The following is a 22,557-nucleotide window of genomic DNA, read 5'->3' as shown; positions in this document are numbered from 1 at the left end:
AGAGTGACAACTCTATTGCTAATTACTTCTGTCACAAAGTGATCACAAAGTGAGAAGTGAAGCAACTATATGCTGCACTTCTCCAAGTTGTGAGAAGGACCAGGGTGTGACCTCGTATGTTAAGCCAGTAAGAGTTTCATAAAAAAATGTAGATTATAAATTAAAAAGAATGTGTTGTGTTAGAGTAAATAGAAATGTTACAGTAGAAGTTATACATGTATAGTTTTAGCACTGAACCTGTTTTACATGACCTATTTATAATACTGTATAACTGTCCTGAACCTACTATATCATTTATTGATCATTTGATTCTAAATAGAGACAACTCCACTGCCAATTACTTCTGTCAGTTACCTGAAATTACCTAAAAAAATAAGATAGATTTCAATTCTCTGCTCGACTCGGATCAGCAAAGATAGTGAGAAAGGTGTTGGATATCCCCGGTTAGGGGCCCTAGTTCGATACCAGGGTATCACCAGCTGAACAGTACTTTTGTCTAGTGTAAGTCTAAATGCAAACATGTAATAATTTTTGTAGTTTGCTAATAACGTTCTCATTTGCAAATTAAAAATGTGTTATCAGATTCAGAGCTTCTAGAATGTCCACTTGCCAAGGATATGTTGAACAAAGACTACTTCTGAGATTTTAAGGATGTTACATATACACGTAGACCTTGGCACTGAAAATTTAGCGCAACAATTATACTATAGCCACGCTTATACGCTTACGTTGTTGTTAGAGAAACTTTGTAGAAGTTATAGCAAGGAATCAGTCTAGACTTACGGATACACATTTTAATGCTAGGATAATATAATACCAGTCAAATATATATTTAAAAAAAAGATTTAGTGGAAAGAACTTAAATAAAACAAGATTTCAAAGACTTGGTAATATATTTAAATATTTTATGTTTTTTTGTGTCATTATTATACTTAAGCAAGTCTACACAAAAATGGTTAAATTTGTTGATGAGATTTCAGTACAAGGGTTTGCGTCATTATTGATGAATAATTTTTTGTGAGTTGTGTGCACATGCATTTATCATAAAACTCTCAAACCTTCGCTCCGCTCATTTGATCATGAGATAATAATAGTAATGATAATAATAATAAAAATAATAATAATTATAATTAATAATTATTGTTAATAATTTAATATTAATTTAAAAAATGTGTTTAATTATTATTAAACACTCCCACTTCGGCCAAGCATACTTGGCCAGAGTGGGAGTGAACATGCCTTTTGAGGCTATACAGAAGACAGCCATATTAGGAACAGCTCACATATTAAGGAAGGTCCTCTCTTAGTGGAATTGAGGAAGATGTTGGATCCTTTGGCCTTTTCTTAAGCCCCGGACTCAACACGGACTAAAACCAGTCATTTACCACAACACAACTGTGAAGAAAAACTTTTACAATAATAATAATATTAATAATAATAATAGTTGTATGTAGCACTTTGGTGAACCGAAAATTGTTTTTCTATGAAGTTGAATTGGCCAGCCATCCAAATTGGATTACTTCAAAAAGTCAGGTTTTATTACATGTGATTCATTTAGCCTTAGCTTTAGTCTTGGCTGGCTTGGATATATTTTTATTAGCTTTTAATGTACTTTTGTCTGGTGTAAGTCTAAATGTAAATATGTTGTAATTTTTTTATAGTTTACTAATAACATTGTCTTTTGCAAATTAAAAACTGTGTTATCAGACTTAGAGCCTGTACAATGTCAACTTGTCAAGGATATGTTGAACAAAGGCTACCTCCGAGATTTTAAGGATGTTAAATATACACGTAGACCATGACACTAAAAATTTAGCGCAACAATTATATTATAGCCATGCTTACATGCTTAGATGTTGTTGTTGGAGAAACTTTGTAGAAATTATAGCAAGGGATCAGTCTAGAGTTACGGATACACATTTTAATGCTAGAATAATATAATACCAGTCAGACTTATGGATACACATTTGAATGCAAGGATAATATAATACCAGTCGGTTATATATTTGATGAAAAGATTTGGTGCAAAGAACTTGAATAAAAAAAAAATTTTTTTAAGCAGAGACCATCAGTAAGAATAAAGGATTTGAAAACATTAATTTGTGTACAAAAAATATAGAACAAGGCACCTAACTGAATTGTAGATTAGTGATTTCAAAATTTCGATTCTTGAGTTGTTATCGCGACAATTGCCGTGATATTGTGATTAACTGAATTTTTGATGAACCGCTTTATGGTAAGGCTCAAATTTACCGAAAAGATCGAAAGTAAAAACACAGAAACCATCACTCATGATATAATGATAACGATACTGGGTTATTTGGAATTAAAGCAAAAAAAAAACTTGGTGCTTTCTTTATTTTTAAAAAACTTTTGTCAAAGGAGTTTCTGTTCCTTTGAGGTTGATTAGGATTAAATATTTCTGCATAGGATCATAGAGGCCATTTTGCAGTTAGCAAAACAACTATCAGTATTTTAAGGCTCGCCACCCATACGCACATACAAGAAGCTTATTCAAAAATAAACCTTTCAGACTGGCTATAGTGTGAATATTTGATGTATATGATCACTATTTGTGACATGTCAGTTTTTTCTGACATATATAGCTGCAAGGCACCGAGTTTCAGTAAATATTTATTGCGAATAAATTCTACCATGATAGTGTTGGTAAATATGAGCTTTATCTTAGCTGTTTATCATACATATAATACCAGGATATCAAAGAATGTTGATGTAATAAGATTCTCATAAATAGATTTTTCAGCTTTAGGCTATATTGTGAATGTCCAGGTCTACATGTATATTTCACATGCCTAAAGGCTTAGACACAGCATTCTGTACAACATATCATCACAAAATTGCCATTTTAGAAGTTTTAAATTTGATAACACATTTCTCTAATTAATTTAATGTATCCAACAAGATTTTAAAAACTATTATAAATAAGCCTACACTGAACGCTTAGAAGAGAAACATGTTTGAAATGTCACTAGCAGTTATCATTGCAATAAAAGTTATTATATTATTATATTTATATACAGTAATCTAAATCTAAAAAAGAGTATCTAAAGTTTCATAAAAATCCAACACAACTGAGAATTATAATTGAAAGTAAACTTCAAAAAATGTTTTTTATGTAAAAAACTATGATAGTACATTTAGAGTTATATGATGATAAGTTAATGGCAACCCTTTTGCTTGTGTTACAGTTTCCTCTAATCAATGTTCTGCTTGTTAGTAAAATACTTGGGCTTAGATACTACAGTCAATAATTCCAAATTAAACTTCACAAGACATAAAAGTTACAACTATTGTTGGAGAGATAACTATTAGCAGATAAGTTAAGCTAACTACAAACAATACACACAGTATAAAGCTTTATATTAGCTCCCTGCTTTACTTACACTTCTATTTGTATATATATATACAGGCGAACTCATCATCAAACAGTTGTGAAGGTGTTCAAGTTGTTTTGAGCAGAGTGAGTTATAAATGGATTCTAACTGGATAGCTGGTAAGTTTAATCTGTTTGATTTCTGGCTGTTAAACTACTAAAAATATTTTGTACACAATGCCTAGCTTAATCCTTCTGTGTGTTCTCAAACACAATAGAGTTATTTTATTTGATTAGCATTAAACTTTATATTTCAGAAACTCTATTGCTGATGTTCACTGATTGAATAGGAAGAGTATTAAAGAAAGGTGAGTTTGTTACCATTAGCTCTTATTCAGTTAAATACCTACAACTTGGTAGGTTAGTACAGGTACAACCAGTTAGTTTGTTCTTCATTAGATGACTAATTATAATATTTAATGGAAGTTAACATTGCAAAATTTACTTTATCAAGCATATTATAAGATAATATGAACTTAATCCAATTGAAAATCTATAGGCCTACCTTGTTCTACTAGGAAACCATTGGTATTTTCACATTGGTTTTAATTAGTTTCACCAAAACCTAAAATGGCTAATTTTATTCTAAACTGGTGTCCCAAGTTGATCTGGATTCACGTTTTTACAGTTGATTTTTAAACTTGAAATAATAGCTTACTTATCACTGACTATGTTATCAATACTTGATAACTAAATATACCCTTTTTCAATGAAGTTTTTAAATATGAGATGATGTTGAGGTTGTAGAGTATAACTGATATCAGCACTTGATAGTTGTTTGTGTTTGTAGAAGCTGAAGACATGGTGTAATGTGCTGCTTGAAAGACCCATTTAAATATCCTCGACAGAAAGGTCAAGAACCACTAATCCGTCTTACTGTTACTATGGCAATTGTTTGATTATTTTTTGATATTTTTTGCTTCCGGTTCTATATTTACACTCATTTCTTGTATCATGTTATACAGTATTCTCAGCTAAGTTAGAGTCAATAAAACAGGAGTTTAACAATTGCTTGAGTCACTCACTTTAATTATTTTAAAGTAGTATGCAGCAATGTTGTTTTTGATCAATGTCAAGTTAGCTTTGTGAAATAACAAATTGTAAACTTGCTTCCTTTTTGGTTGTTCACAAGCCAACCTTTGTGGGTGTTTGTAACAATCTACATATGATCTTTAAAACTCTTTTTGCAACATTTGCAAAATTGGTAGCGCAACTCAAACAGGTAAAGTCTGAGGCTTACTTATGTCGAGTTACATGTGACTAAACTCTATTTTACTACGCATAAAAATCACAGAAGGTAACTAAGCAATACTCTGTAACAAAAATCTTGTCCAAACCATTGAGATGACTAACTAACCTTAATAACTAGTTTATGGGAAGAATGAATTCACTAATAGGTCTCTCCAAAAACAACTTTAAAACAAGATATAACTATCACAAAGTTAAATTTAATGACTTATCTAAACGCCGCTCTATCAAACTAAGCAGTTACATGGGACCTAAAAAACAGCGCCAACTATTCCATCACCTGGCAAATATCATATGCCAAGCTTTACTCGAAGAAAACGGGAGATGCAAGTTATGTAATTTAGAAAACTGTTTCATCATTTACAGACCCGGAAAGGCAACTCTGAACAAACCAAGTGAACTCATATTAACTTGCAGACATCTTTTTTGTAATAGTGTTACATAATAGACATAATTCATCTAGGTTTTAATAGCTTTTAATAAATAAGCTTTGGTTTCAGTTTACGAGCTTATGCAGAATTTGTACAGTCCTCACTAACTGATGAAGTAATACTTGACAAGTATTTTTGTCGAAATTAAAGATTTGGCTATCCTCATTCACTACCTTATTTGGAACTTTTTGTCAAGGACACCAACACATCTAGTAACCATATCACTCTTGTTTCTTTAGAATGAGTATGCTGTTGAATTAGTTTTCTAAAAGTCTTAGGTACTTTCTTTCTTTTTTTGCTGTTTAATGCTGCATTTCAGGGTAGCGATTAACGCTGACATTTACATAAATATATCGGAAAATAGCTGCCGCTGAATAGCGGTAGCGGCAATACCTTTTTACTGTTTCAAAACAACCAACAAGAAAATCGCTTTAAGGAAGTAAGTCTTTTTCACTTTCTGTCAAATGACCATGACCTAATGCCAAGCAAAGATTATACAGCTGTAACTTTTTGCCTTTAGATGGTAGTTCGTAACTGTACAAATATTCACAAGCAGTATAAAGTTAAACAGCACTTTAAGCGCTACCTACAGTATACAACTAATAAGGGTTTATGTAGCTAAAGAGTTAGAATAGCTAGTAATATAACTAGCTGATTATAATTAGAGTAGTCGATATGATACTCAACTATAAAGCTTGTAACTTTCATGGATGTATAAAGAATCTAAACTAATGATGGAATACACAGAAGTTCTAGACAAACCATGGTCTGCAACAAATAAATTTAACTGTCACTACATTGGTTGATGTTTTTTATGATGCTATAATATTCGCTTTTTTAATTACATGTGTACTGCATTCAACTAAGCAACTTACTTAAGGTTATGTTAAAGTATATTTCAGTTATATTGTATTCACTATAACAATTATTTTAGTAATGTGGCGTCTTCTTATCTAGCTGCAAAAAAATTACATCTGTTAAAAACTAAACGAGTCTACAAAAACTTTATTGAGTAACAAGATGAATTGGGATAAAAAGTAAAAAAGATAAAATGGAAATGCAAGTTGAAAAATAATTTGAAAATGCTGACTAAGAATGAAAGTAGTTCTATTTAACAACACGACGCCAGGTTTATGGTCACATTTATAAAATCTTAGAATCAATTCTATTATACAATTTTATCTCTAGAATAGCAAGTTAAGGAAAATAATTCATAAACTGTTTAGAGTTTAAACTTTAGCCAAGGCGTGGTTGTCAATGCTTTGAGTCCGAACTATAAATTTAGCCCAAGTTAACAGCCATTTGTATAATATGAAACATGTAGTGATTCTTATGCTTAGTCAAACTTCAATACATGTCTTACTAGATTTATAGAAAGCTCTACTATGGTATCAAGTACTTTATGCCAATATTTTTTCTAGACATTATATACAATAATATATATATATTATTGTATATAAATATATATATCTACATTTATATATACTTCTATGTATATAAAGTCTAGGATGAAAATTGGCATAAAGTGCTCGATACTGAAGTATATATATAGATGTATATATATATATATATATATATATATATATATATATATATATATATATATATATATAGTCAAATTGTAGTGAATAGGAGGCCACTTTGGAAAATATATCCACGATATAGGGCTTTTGGATAATAGGAGGCTTCTGATAGGAGGCTTCGCTAAAAACATGCTAAAACAACTCTACTCGTCATGCTGATCGCATACATATCTATTTTGCATTTTGCAAAAATTTTGCCGGAGAATGCAACATTTTGGAAAATTTTGCAGGTTGGGAGGCTCTGTAGTATGAATTGGAGGGCCTCCCATTAGCGCACAAATTGAATTTTTTTATATAAAATTTGGAGTTGTCTTCTCTTTTGCACAAGCAATTATCTTCTCTTTAATTTCATGGACTCCTATTAGGTTTTTGATGTCTAGCATTAGATAGTCTTAGTGTCAAGGTCTACATTACTTATTTTTATATGAATTTAGCTAAATTCCATATGATATTTAATTTTAAGGATTTTAGTTGCAATGAACCTTGATTGTAAGATAAAATGTTTTAATAATAGGTTGCAAAAGCCAACTAATTCGGTTTTCAGGACTTTGGTCAACTAATGCTAAAAAAAGACTTATTTGCAAATATTTTTGTACTTTGATCAAATGTTTGTCATATTGTTTATCCACATGAAACTTTTGTTTCACCCTTTATAGCTTGTTCATGTTAAGCAACGCAACAACTAGCATTTTGTTAGTTTTAAACAAGTAGCAATAATGATTGGATTGGTATCGAGATCATCATAGTTTTCACATAGAAACAAATACACTTTGTGATCATATATTAAAGCATCGCATATATTCAAGCATGCTGCAAATATGCCGGTTACATTCACAGAGCTAAAATGTTCAAAACATAAATTTCAAACATGAACTGTGACCACTTTCGCTACTAAAACATGTTCATCAAATCCAATCATTGTTACTAGCAGACAAAACTGGAAAAGATAGCATGTGGTGGCCTTTGAATTATAAAAAAATTTACGATAGGAGCATTCGATGAAACCAAGGAGTAACTTTGAACACACTGTGAAGATTACATAGATATTCATCTCGCATTTATCAACATTGGTCAACACTTTCATTTCAAAATATCATTCTTAGTCAAAAGAAAAACATGAATTCATAAGCGGCCCCTTTAGGGAGTGGAGTTTAGATATGTTATAAGCTTAATATAGGCGTGTCAAACAAATAGTTTAATTGAGTGCAACGATGACAAAGACAATATTATTACAAACAATGAGTTTGTATGAACCTAAAGGTCTTTTGTGAAAATGGAGCCAACCATCAAAAGCAGCCCAAACAGTTGTTGCAATACCAAAATATTGAAAATTGAAAGATTTACAAAGCATAGCATCAAACCTTTTGTCAACAAAAGTGGATTATCTGATTTTTTTCTGTCAAATAAAGTTTTAGAGCTTCAAAACACTGCTGCTACAATAATTGTCCTGCGATTTGTGTGAGCAGTCCCTTGCATGTTGAGTATAGCGCAATATGTTATGGTTAGTGTAACCAATGGCTAGGCACAATTTTTTACAATAATATTCTAGCAAGACATCTCTAAAGTAATTGGCAAGGGAACTTTGCTGATTGCAGACACGCCCAGTTGCAGAAAGAACTTCAAGCTTGGATGTCTTTCCTGTCACTGGAGGCCTTTTTGGAATTGGAACAACAACCTGTCGTTTGAAGGTCAGGCATTCTAGACCACTATGCTTCAACGGGTAGAGTTGCTGCTCTTCCTGCAAAGAAACCATTTAGTAACCCGCTTGTATAGTTGAAAATTAGGAGAATTTTGAACACTACCCATTTTACAGACTTTCCCAAAATATCAAGGAGGTTTTCTAACATTACTAAAAAGTGTGTTCCATCACGTTGTTTCAAAATACTTAGGAAATTGACCCGAACTTTAAAAGGAAGCTCTTGCAGCGGGTTACTTTGGCAGCACTACTACATGTAGGTGTGGCACAGAGGATGTCTTCCTACTGAAACTGCATAATTACATTTCTCCTAAAGATATTGCAATTCTCAGTATGCTGATGCTCCGCCTAACAATAAAACTTTAATCAATAAGCCTTTCTTTGAAAAAGTTTGTTTAATGTTGTGGTTAACACAAATCATTTCACTCAGTAAAATTAAAAACAATGATTATCATCAGTGATTTATTTCAAGCTAATGCTTGTTTGTCCAAATCTTAGTTAAGAATGGTATCATTGAAATATAATATGTAATAAATAGTTGGATTAAGAAAAGCTCTATTTTACAAACCAACAATTACAGCGGTACTGTTACTTTCCCTTCTAAGCAAAATGCACAAAAATCAACAACATTGTACACATTCAGCCTGTACTATTATGAGAACAGTATATGTCCATCTAAAGCCACAGTTGGAAATCAGAAAAAAAATTGTGTCACATAGGATTTAAACTTGCAAGATTCAACGCGTTAGACTGACACAATAACAATTGTGCTAATTGACCTTCTTGCAATAGTTTGTAATAATTGAATGTTTAATTATTGTAACTGACAATATTTTACCGTACTCTAGACTGCCATGGTATTTTTGGTACAAACCAAGTTTAGTCCACTCTTGAGCTGATTAAATTATTAACTGTCTAACAGTCAATGTTTTTTCATGCACAGATTGACTATTTAATTGTATAAAAATCCCTTATTATTCAGTTGGCCTTTAACACTCTAAGGTTGGTGTGTTTATATATGCCTATTGCTGCCATCCATGTACCAATTAAGCATCGGCTTACTGTCAGTCATTTTACTGAAAGATCGTGATTTTACTTCATGGTATGTTCGCGGGTTTTTTAAACTTCAAACTCTAAAACATTTTTGTAACATTTTATTTTGCAAATGTGTTACCAGAGCTATGCACCAAATCGACATGTTTATGCTTTGTGCATTACTAAACCTATGTAAAGCTGCGATCGCAATGAAACTAAAATGATCATCTCCAATGTTACTTACACTTACAAAACTATTATTTCCGTCAGAACTTAGCAGATTACCGTCAGAGTTAGTGCTGCGTCTTTCATTATCTTTCTAATTACTAAGCCAGATTTTGAATTGGCTGCAATTTCATCAACTTACGTAATTCTTTGTTTTTTAAGTCGCGAGGTACTTGCGAAGGCCATAATAACGCTAAATAGTTCAAATGTTGAAAAAAAGATGAGCGTTTCCGAGTTGAAATTTTCCAAACAAAGACTTAAAACAGACTTGCGAATTGATGCAACTTTCATAGAAAAATATTTAGACAACACTGTCAATACTATAAAAGTACTAAAGGTCGTTGGTTATGTTATCAACAAGTAATAAAATTAAGTTACTATGCGACTGCTTGAAAATTTGCTATAGTGTGCATATGACAGTTGGCCATACACTTTGCATAAATGCGCATATGGCAGCAAAAGGGATATCTTGCTATGAACAGTTTCTCTAGTTACATGTTTTCCATGCGCTTCTGCCTTGCCAGTATTTAGGTATTTTATATAATAAAGACATTTAGCTTTAGCTGCTACTTACCACACTCCTAACTGGTAATAGTTTGAAACACCAGAATAGGGTTGTAGTCTATAGCACTAAGCTATTGTACAATACTGTTTTGAATGCATCTTGGGGTGTATCATCTAAGTACTTTTACTATCGCAAAATTCTGCTTGCGACCTGAAACACGGAGGTAAAAAAACTGACTGAAACACGACCACACAGTGGGATGCCAATTTAAAAGCCAAGCAAAACTTCATTGAGACAGCTGATCTAAAAAAGAAACAACATTTACTTGCAACAGGCTGAAACAACATATACATACAGCAGGCAGTGCAGCTCGGCACAACATACGCGTATAGCCAAGATCAATGTTCTATGGCTCTTACAAATATGTTTGTACAAAACACATTTTTATTGAGTAGCTGATTAATTAGCCTGTCATACATGTACCTATTTGAAAGAAAAGAACCATCTGCCTGCATTGAACCAATAGAAAACATGTCAACAACCCTCACCGACCTGGGATTTTACGTTTTTTGGGAGCACATATTTTTGTTCTCGCAATTTTGTTTTTTACTACAAGTGTAGTAAAAAAACCTTGGTAACTTTAAAGGTCTGACACGGCTGGTTACTTAACCAGCCGTGTCAGACCTTTAAAGTTACTAAGGTTTCAGAAATGGGTAATCAATAGACTTTTGAAAATGGATTACTGATTGCTTCCTATGTTATTAGCGGAAAAAGCTGAGAACACGACCGAGCTCCCACTGCAACACACTTTTAGCTTTTTCTTTGCATCATTAGATGTAAAAAGTTCTGTTGATTGATATGTTTATAAAAATCTCATAGGCGGTGTGGTTCAAAAATAGGGGCCATTCTAACCTGAGGGCACACTTCATTCATTGGTGAAAGTTAGGTCTTTAACAAAAGCCATTACATTTATGAGAATAGCGATTTGTATACCAAAATATGTTGTATTCTAATAAAAAGTGTATTACGTTGATCTATATAGATTGATATGGTAATGATGCTACCACTACCAGGCACACTGGCTTTTTAGCTATAACTAAAAAACAATTTGTATTAACCGTTTTAGGCAACACTCTAAATTCTTGAGTTGTCTGCTCCTGTAATAATATTATGTCTTCCAAACTATGATACAATTAAAAGTGCTCTTGTGAATCCTGGTCATCAATTGTTTTAGCCCTTTTTTATAACATCAAATGGCAATTCAAATTTCCTCTCTTCCAACAAGATCAATAATTTTTTTAATCCGTCTTAGCATTTTCAACTTATTGAAGAGTGAAGTAATAAATTGTTCAAAAATCATGAACTTGTGGTATGACTCTTACTCTATTTCTTACATCTATCGCAAAAAATTATCGTCGACTTTTACGGACCTCAATTGCAATTTAAGAAAGCTTAAGATGAAGAGCTAAATATATAAAATAAGTACATTGAGTCAGTGCAAATTTACCAATTTTTGATGAACTGAAATAGAAGTAACATAAGTTGAGTCAGTGCTTTTATTGAATAACAACAGGTTTTATGTAAACTAAAATCATTTATTGTAGGCAGGTGACACTGGAGCCAAACATAAACAGACGAGATCTTCACGCACGCTTTTCGAGCAATGTGGATTTTATTTGTATTATTAATACTGATTACACTAAAACTATTTAGTTCTTCTCAAATGGCTAGTAATCAAATTTTGAAATCTCACATTGCAGATGCCTAGGAACCGACTTAGCGTTGGAAGGCATTTGACACCACAACGATCGTTTTCCCTATATATTTTAAGTATATTAAAAATCTAAAAAGTTTACATCACTTCTATCATTTGAATTATTTTTATTCTGTTCAGACAAAAAGTCACTAACGATTGCAAAATCAAATAATATTTTATTTTACTGTTTTGAGAATTGAGCTGATGTTGACTGGTTTTTCCAACTTTTATTCTTTTCCAAGGAGGCGTGATTTGTTTAGCTTTTAACACAAAGCAATGCTTTTCAGATAATCGTTTCATATTGCTAATCATGAACCGATATCTTGTTGATGATATTCAAATGTTACCAGTGTTCATATTATTTGTTTAATATTACTAGGCAACAGTTTTATAAACGTCTACCGAAAGCGACATAAAGTTTGTTTCCCCACGCAACCGGTAAACGACATTTTGGTCGTTTCCCTGCCAAAGGGTTAACACTAAAATAGTACGTCCATCAAGTCCAGCAAAATCAAGCAAAGTTCAAACTAACAAATTTTGTAAGCAAACAATTTTTTAACAAATATTCTTCAAGATATCATTTCTTACAGAAATAATTTTTTCAGTTGTCTAAGCTAGGATCATTAAAAATAAGTAAGCTTTTTTATAACTCGCATGTTTTTTAGACCATTTTTAATTACTCTTTCTAGGTTTAATGTTTTCTTCCAAAATACGCATGATACAACTAAAACACAATTAACATTAAAATAGTATGCCCTAAGCTCAAAAGAACAACATAAGCCTTCAATTGCTGTGCAGACGGCTTTTCTCCAAAAAATTGTAATCTATGTGAAAAAGGTTCAATGCTGGGACAAAAAATATGAAGTTGCCCTCTCGAGCACTTTAAACAAATTTCTAAAAATCTGACATTCTTAAAGTCCTTTAAATAGCTCAGAAGTTTCTAGTGGAACAGATTTTCAGCCTTGATTTACACGATTATGGCCTGTGCTTCTATAATAAAGCTACTCTGCCATTGGCACGCAAGTGCCACTGCGCCTGTTTGTTACAGTTCGTCTTTGTAACACTATTCAAGAAAACTGAAATAATTACTAGCTCAGCTAAAATTTCAACTTTAATGCTCATATCAACCGATTAAACAATTGAAAAAATTTCCGGTTAAAAGGCAGTAGACATGAATTTGGAGACAAAAAAGAAGGTGAAGTAAATAAAAGCAACAAAAGACTGATTGATACTTGTTGTTGCTAACTAACAAGGTGAAAGCAGTGTCTGTCTGAGTTTTCATTTATCCATCGTCGGGATAAAGTTAGGACCAATATATCTTTTGATGAGACTAGAGCTCATAACATTCAGCTGAGTATATCAATACTCCTATGCTTGCACCAATAGGTAGCTTTCAAATTTTTGTGAATTTATGAGAGGCTAGTCATTTTTTTCTATTTTTTGACACAACTGACATCTTCTAATGGCAAACTAGTTTAACTCTTTTGCTACTGCATAAAATTCTGACCGAACGATTAACCTACCCAAATTAATTCAAACGGTTTTTCGAAAAAAAAGCGATATACCGCTAGTATTTAAGCAATAACTCAAGAATGAAAACAGATATTATTCTACTGTAAAATGTATCTTATTTCAAAAAATGTTCTCTACAAGGTAAGCTTAGAATTGTTTGGTGAATCTCACTCTCACAATTTTTCTGACGCTTTATTTGCGATAACGATCTGGTTATGCCGTTTTGAAAAAAATGATTGGAAATTGAATAGTTGAACCAAAATAATGTATATTGGTTGCATGTGACTAGCAACAAAGTGGTCTCGTGCGAGACCAGATTTTATTAGTCTAGCTAATGTGTAGGTTTCGTAATGAAATGCAAAGTGAAACCCTATTGAAACGTCAATACACTGGCTTACTGTCTGTACTTAAATTACTGCGAAATGTTAGAATGGTTGAACTGCAAACGAATTATATTGGTCGCACCTGCTTGGAAACAAAGTTGTTTCATTGGAGGCATAATTTGATGTGTCTAGCTAATGTGTGGGCTTCCTAATAAAAAGAAATGTGAAACCCTATTGATAAGCTGATACATAGGCTTGCGGTGGCAAAATAGTTAACAATGTACTGAAATCTGTAATAGCGAACCCTATACATACTCTTATTGCTCCAGTTCGGCAAAAATGTAAACTATATTTTTAAGGCCAGCTATAAAATTCTCGTCATTGAATTTGAGAATTTGCACCAACTTGAGACTTTACTTCATGTGAAAGTATTTACGTTGCATCAAACAAAAGCTTTACATAAATTATTAATGTTAGGTGGAGTTCCCGTTATAAGAGGTATACATTATAAGAGCATTTACTGGACAGATATTCCAACCAGATAAAGTCCAAACTATGCCCATACACTTGAAGTTCATTCTTTGAATTACTATACTGGGATTGAAATTGAAATACGACATAACAGTCAATCAAGAGAACTTCAATTTATTTATCATACAGGAAACAAATACATTATGTTTAGAGAAAAATGCAAGTGTTTTGACAAAAAAATGTTGAGCCATGTATATATATTGTTTGAAAAAAAACTGCTTTTTATTTTGCAATTTCACTTTTCACAAAGAACCAATGTCCCTGTGTATCACGAAAAATGAAGGATAACTGCAAAAGATAGCTATGACAAGCAGAACGGGATTTTGAGCAAAAATTGGATTTCTCACAAACAGATTGTAAGTAATACTAATATGCGAGTCAATCTATTAACCAACATGAATGCCATTGAAAGTTAAAAAAGGTATAGCATGGGGCAAATTATTAACTCTTTCGCTACCATAAGCTGATGTTACGGCTTCCGAGGTAAAATAAGTACAGACCATAAGCAAATGTATTGGCTTATCAATAGGGTTTCACTTTTCTTTTCATTACGGAGCACACACATTAGCTAGACACATCAAACTCTGTCTCTACCAAAACAATTTGGTTGCCAATCACACGCAACCAATAGAATAATTTTTGGCCTATCAGTTTCATTTCTACTTATTATCAAAACAGGAAAACCAGATCATTATCGTCATGGCAAAAAGAAACACACAGCGTTCATTCAACGCAAAGAAAGCGTCAGAACATTTGTGAGATTGGGACTCACTAAACAGTTTCATAATTATTTTGTAGAATTTTTTTGAAAAAGATGCATTTTACAGTGAAGCGGTAGGTTTTGATTTTAGGGATATTACTTAAATACTAGCTGTATATCAGTTTTTTGAAAATTTGTTGAATTAATTTCGTTTGGTCAGAAATTAATGCGATAGCAAAAGTGTTAAATGTATTTGCCAAAAATAACATAATTGAATTTTTAAGACTAGAAGTGATTTTTTATCTCTATAATTGTAAAATACATCTAAAAAAAAAATTTTTTTTTTCACTAAGGCTCATTCTACGTTTCTCAATATTTTGGTCTATAAACACCGTGATTTACCTTCACTAAGTTCTTGTGTCCACTCTCTTCTGACCAGAAACATCCCAAAGATGTATGTAAGCTGTTGGAACCTTAAATTGCCAGTTCTGTAGATAACTTGGCTAGCATCAAGGTGGATGCAGGACATGTTATGGCAACACTCTGCAATGATTCATAGCAAAATAGAAATAACAAGTTTTTTTTAATAGAACCTTTTCCGATTTATATTAAACGTTTACATCATACGTTTACAGCTAATCGTTTGCAAGTTCATTGATTGCTGCAGAAAAAATAAAAACTGAGCAAGTAGAACTGTATTTGGTATTCTAGCCCTGACATTCAATCACAGCTTTTAGATTCCTCACCGGTGTAGTCTTTAAGCATTAGAAGAGCATGACTTAAACAATGTGAACAAAATTTCAAAAGCGATCACCAAGTCATGAAATTGATTGTCAGTTGTCTGACCTTGATTTGGACTTGGCTTCTAAATATTATTTTAAGGTATAGTTTAGAGCTCGTCACCATGGGTGTTAACTGCAAGTTTATGTTCCTGTCCCAGACGCTATGCTAACCTACAGTTTGTACAAGTGCTATCGCCGGTGAACAGGTAACAGGAATGCAAGAACACGACAACTATAAACATGCAAGGGCGAATAGGAGCTGTGTACATAATTGAAATTAAAGATGTAGTTGCGTCAAAATTTAAGTTGATCTTAAAAGAAAGCATTTTTTTTTCTCTATCAGTTGATATGTTGTTTGTTGTGTTACGCGATCGCATTGCCAAGATATTTGAAGATTAAAACCGAAAAAATCTGATCGCTGTAAAAACGCTCAGGCCACAAAAACGTGCCCAGCCTCGCCAAAAATGATGTCACGCGTTTGGCAACCTGTCTCTATCTCTCGTATTCACATCGGCTATTTGCGATAAAAGTCTAGTCTTACGCGGCTCTATTGGCATATATCTTATTTTGTATTTGCTCATGTTAGCTAAAATAAAATTTTAAATCCTGCTACAGATGCATTATTATGAATGTTTCAAAGGCCTCAAATAACGAAAATTGAAAATTTGTTCTACTCACTTTCTCCAAATGTTGTTTAAACATTTGGGTACCGACTACCAATTCTACCGGTCTACGGTAATTCTGTCAAGTCACTTTATGTAGGACGCGGTCTTTGTATCAGCAGTTTTGCAGCTACCCTATACAGCCTCCCATAAGCCCCGCCCACATTATGTCGCCTATTACATATCGCCTACGTACTAGTTTCTTACTAGTAGCAATGATATACATTGCTGTATATCATTGCTAGTAGTATTCTTATCGAATACTAAATTAATGAAATAAGCAAGCCACCTCTTTGAAAAGAATATAGACAGGGATAGAGTTTTAAGGATGAGAAGTCTGCTGCAAACTGGATTTGAACTCACATTCTTCAGTTCTGCGGACACCCATATACCATATCCGATTCACTACAATATTCTGCAAATCATGTTTTGCATTATCTTTAACAATATTATTTTATTATATAATTTTTACAAGCAAAAATATTTTCATCTCGGCATAAAGCTTTTATTAAAGATATTCATCAAGTCGTGGCCACTCACATAGTATTAGCTGATACAATAAGACAAATTCATCTACTGCAACAAACTCAACAAAACATCATCCAGCACGCATTCAATTCTCGCTTTCTCCTTTATGGCAGTTTCCACACTGACAAAGCTTCTTCGGCTGGTGGGACGACATAAACATTCTGTAATCAGTAAAACAAGTAAATGTAAACAAAGTAGATGCAATAAATATGTCATTCATAGATATGTCATTCTAAAGCGTATCTATTGACAGCTTCCAAATTGGGAGTTGAATAGATTGCGAGTGTAATTTTAAAAACGAATAAACATTTAATAAAGGCGCAAGTACGCCAAGCCAACGATTCGAAGCTTTGGTTCTGGAAATTAAAGATTTGCAATGATCAATCGATTTTACCCACTTCCTACGAGTGAAAATAATTTGTAATCATGACTCTAATTTACCAAAGAAAATTCGAAAAAAATATTATAGCTAGGTAAAACGGCAGATAAGCTATGAAACGATGATTGGAGATAGCAAAGAATTATCATTTTATTAATTAGTACATGTATTTATGACTATAAAAAATATTACATTTACTAAAGTATAGAAGACTCTAAGTTAATTTACCTCCATTCTCTCTTCTTCTGCAGCAAACGCCTGTCAGCTTTGGCCATAGGCTGTCTACTCTAATATTTTACTTAAAGTTGCTCAGAAAACTCTGAGTAGCGGTCGCTCGAACTTGAAGCCATTTTAAAACTATGTATAACTTAGTAATTGTTGAAACGCGTTGAATCAGAAACAATGAGAATGAATTCTCTATGACGAGAATCTTCGAGACCACAGACAACGCGTTTTACGAGTGATAACATTTATTACGGCCTATATAAAAATTTCGCACGCATGATTGGCTAACGAATCGACCTCATTTTTATCGCTCGTGGTTTCGTTTCAGATAACAAGCTTGTTACGTCACGAAATTGGCACCCGCTGGAACGTGAGCTTTTTAACAGAGGGTCTCATTCAAACGCATATATCTCTGGACAGGGTTGGTCTACAAAGACAAAAATGGCATCAAATTGTAGCTGATGTTTTAGCCTTTTATGGGTCCTAATTTCATTTTTGACGCAACTACATCTTTAAGCAGTTATTCACAGGGCATAGTCCAATTTGTAAAACATAATAACCAGAACCTGACGTTCAACCAAATTACTGTTAACCTTTTCCACACCGTTCTCGTAAATCTTATGGGCTGAGAGAGCAGCCTCAGCGCACCAAACCCGTAATTGCCCATCAGATCTGAGTCTTCTATAGGTATTTTTTAAATTCCTTTATTTATTTTAAAAACGGCACTAAAATTTTTCATTAATATTTTAAGGAGTTTTAAAAGATATCATACTACTGTTTTGAGGCTATAATTACTCCCTTCTACGCATGTGCAAAAAGAACACTTTGTTAGAAGTTGAACGGTCTTTATGGAAAGCTGATCATCATGAACGGATGCGATATTTGAAGCGCTGCTAAAAAGATTTGTTTACAGGAAGATAACGACTGGTTTGAAAGTGAAGAAGGGAATTTTAGACCGGAAAAATGTAAGGAAGACGATAAAAGTAAAAAAGAAAATCAACAGAATGAATTGGATTGCGAAAGTGAGACTGAAACGGCCGGCGTTGAAACGGCTAATAATGACGGATATCAAAGAGGAGCTGATTTAAAACCAAAATAATTACATTTTGCTGACAGTCTGGCAGGAGTATAAGTTTGAATTCTTAAACAGGTAGGTGTTTTTTATTATTCAAAGCTTTTTAAACATCGGCCATTATAAATATTATTTTGAACGGAACAAATAAATATGGCCTTCAAAAACATTGCGGATGCTTCGGAGCCTGTTGATGATAAAGATTTGGCGAGTTGTTTGTTTAGTTTTGCATTTAGGTATTCTCAAAAAGCCTACTATGCTGCCTTACTGGTCCACTGTGACATTCCTTTATTATCTACGCTGATTTTTTATCAATTTAAAAATTGAAAGAAAATTAGAAGCAAGCTTACACTTTATTGACAATTTTGAAGACCCTACTGGCAATAAATTGTTCAAGTTAGAAAATGTTTTTGCCATGACATGCAACTGGTTCTATCCTGTTTTTCTCTCTGATAAATTTGTATCTGTAGATGAAAGCTTGCTGGCATGGGAAGGATGGCTCAACTTCAGACAGTATATTCCATCTAACAGATCTAAATTTGGAATTAAGTTATTTGCTTTCCGTTGCTGTCTCTGGCTATGTGCACCAGTTGTCTGTATACATCGTCGATGAGCAAGCTGAATGCACTGGCAGCGAAGTCACATGTAGAATATATTTGTGCAAGTCATTTTTGATCTTTACCATGCTAACTAAATTTATTTACAAATGGTATATTATTGTTTCTGCAAATGCTCCACTGCTTTGTATTGCTAGTTTTTGTACATAAATTTGCTAATCTATTGTATTAGTTGTGCATTGGTGTGCTGTATTTGTTGCACACTGCCATCTTCAGAGTAGCAGTCTAATCAAAGAGTTCAGTTCTCATATTGTTTTGCAATCTAGCAGTCCATGATTTGCTGCTTCTGCTCATAATAAATGTTGCTTCCTGTCTTTTGCTGCTTCACCAAATGTGTGAATATAGGCTCACCACTTAATTCTTCTTGCACACAACCAGTTAACCTTTTGCTGCAGCACGCATGAACCGGTGCAATGACTTTATATGCAAAATTTTTACATAGATCTAGTCTCAAGAAATGCATAAAAACTCAGAGCAAAAAATCGTAGCTGCATATATATATATGTCAAGCTGCAAAGTTTTTGCAAGCTGTGTGGAGGAAAAAATCTCATTCTGCAGGACTATGTCTCAGCTTCCAGATGCATATTTATTCGCAGTTTTGTGCCAATTTGCATAAAAGTTGGAGCAACCTTGTCGGGTGACTGTCTTGCGCTGCTTATGGACAAGGCGTCTCGAGCATTTCCAGTGGCGCTCCCGCTATACATTGGAGCTCATAACTCCACTTTCAATGCTCTTGGACGACTAATTTTTTTTGAAAATTGTTGTGAACATATAAATCCATGCAGGAATTATTTATACAACATTGCAAATTGCTTTTAGCAAATATAAAAAATAATTGAAAATGACCAACAAAAATAAAAAAACTCGTCGCTTCAATGAATTGAGACTTTTGCAGGAAAGCAAATGCAAGCTAGCTACATAAAAAAATAATCAGCTTGTAGAGAAATTTCTCAGCATTCCTATGCATGTTAATTTATGTATCTACCTCAATTTTGATGAAAGTTGATGCGGTTTTTACGCAGTGGTATCGAAGGCTCAAATCGCCATAGTGAATGCTCTGGTGCGCTGGGGAATTTCCAGCCATAAGCCCGCGGTCGCTAAAGGGTTAGTAAGCACTCTGCACCAGCTTCATGAAGCTAAAAGGTCATACATAATAGTTACATATATATGGAAAAAGAGACAAACCAAAAAGCAGCAACACTTATTCAATACTAAGAATGATTAACAAAGCTGAGAATATTAACCAGCATAATGCTCAGTAGCACTGACATACATTTGCTGCTTGAATGGTATGTTTCCAAAAGAAAAGCGGGTTCATTTTTTTAAAAGATTACTCCCTAACAAGCAAAATGATAACAAGCCACGGAACTACGAGTTAGCAACCTAGGCAGCTAAGTTGTACATGTAATCCAGATGAGTCTATTACGGTTTTTAGCAAGGCAAATAATTAACCAATATTTGAGTATTCACCAAACTAAATTTTCTTCAATGAGCCATTTTTAGCGGCACAGAAAAATCTAATTTTTGATGATCATTTGCACCGACTTGAGGCAGGTGGTAAGAGTGAAACAAACTAGATTTGTTCGACTTAGTCAAAAGCGTATAAAAGCATTAGGCACAATTAGCCACATGAATACTTGTTACAGAAATATCTATCATACTAAGATAGAGTTTAAAATCATTTCTATGAAAAGCCTGTTGCAGTTGCTTCATTTTGTCCTGGGAACATTTAAAATCCTTTAATAAAAACTGTGAAACTTATATAAAATATATAATATAAAATTAAGACTGGTAGCAAATTTATGTTAGTGATGACATATTTTTATTGTAGTTTTACATTAGCACCATCTGTTCTAAACAGTGTGGTAACTACATGATGTATTTAACAAAAAAATGTCAACTCCTTTACTACTAAAGGAATTTCTTTACTGCGACATAAGTAATCAGTGACACCTAACTTCTAAAATGAGTCTGTATAAATGGTTATAACTTTAAACCACATGATCTATTAACAGTATTTTTATAGCAAGTTAATCAGTATAATAATATGTTAGTTGATGCCGCGAAAACTATCAAAAATGCGTTGCAGAATGAGAGGGAACACTTTTCGTTCATTTTGAAATTACCGTGAGGTGAGCATAAAACTCGAGTCAGATGATTCATGAATATTATTAGTTTACAATATATTATTACTGATAAAAATAATTACTCTCATCAGCACTATTACTCAATAAAATTACCCAGTCCATAGAACTAAAACTAGTAAAAATTTGTGGCTGTTATGCTTCCGACATGACTGTCATTTCTAAGAATAAATTGTCATAAAACAAGTATTCGCAAAGCGAAACCACACTTGGGTTGTAAACATATTTTATTGGTTCAACATATACAAACAATTGCTTCTTTCATTCAGGTATATATACAATAAAGTAATTTGTCAATTACTCACTAATAATTAACAATTTGGGTCATGATCTCAGAAACCATGGTTAAATCTGTGGTTTGAGATTGGGAGTTATCTACACTACTAGCAAAAGGAGTGAGTTCTCAGTTATTTTGCAAAAAAAAATTTTGATTTTACCTTAATTACAGCAGGTTTTATGGTTAATAAACTGAATGAATGTTCACCATTAATGCGAAAACATAGTTCCGAGAAAACAAATGTTGAAGTTTGAGAAACAAAAACTAATGCACAATTGTGTTTACATTTCAAAATGTCATAGCAACCAATATCAATCAAGATGTTGTGATATTTATCTAGATTTCTGAATTTATATCCAGAAAATTATGCTGAAGTTAAAAATCTAAACAGATTGTAGCTGGTTGTCAAAGAAATAGCTGTATATTTAAAAGAAAATGTATTACTTCTTCAGTTAGTGCAGCTTTATAGTCGGATAACTCAACTTCGTGGTTTGCGACTTGACCATGGTTTCTGAGATTGCGACCCATTCGTACAAAAGCTTGACAAAGCCACATCATGCAGCACTTGGCCATACGGAAACACTTTGACTAGCTTTACTGTACTACTAGGTTCACAGTAGCTAAGGAGTTGAACAATTTGATTCGCACTGAAACAGCTTCGTCAAAAGAAAACAGAAGCAATCAGTGTAAAATCTGCTTTGTATTACTTTTACGTCATGCTTTGCTGTATTTGAGAATCATATTGCATACGCGTATAATTCAGAAAAAATCAGGACCAGAGGTTTCCAAATTTTTAATAATAATCGAGCTAATTATTATTATAGCTAATTTAATTCTTAAATGATTAAAAAAATATCTGAGACAATTTATGTGTAAATTATTGGTGAGCTTGCAACAAAACTTACATTACAGTTATTTAGTCTCAAACCATT

The 22,557-nt window shown here is 33.0% G+C and overlaps 1 long non-coding RNA gene across 1 annotated transcript in view; it reads right to left on the bottom strand.

Annotated features, from left to right (window-relative positions):
- The window catches only part of LOC137396895 (uncharacterized), a 150,083-nt gene that overhangs the window by 1,172 nt on the left and 126,354 nt on the right, over window positions 1-22,557 (bottom strand). The window lies entirely within an intron of this gene.

Source organism: Watersipora subatra, chromosome 5, assembly GCF_963576615.1.
Source record: "Watersipora subatra chromosome 5, tzWatSuba1.1, whole genome shotgun sequence".
NCBI classification, from domain to species: Eukaryota; Metazoa; Bryozoa; class Gymnolaemata; order Cheilostomatida; family Watersiporidae; genus Watersipora; species Watersipora subatra.
This window is presented reverse-complemented; position numbering and strand designations above follow the sequence as displayed.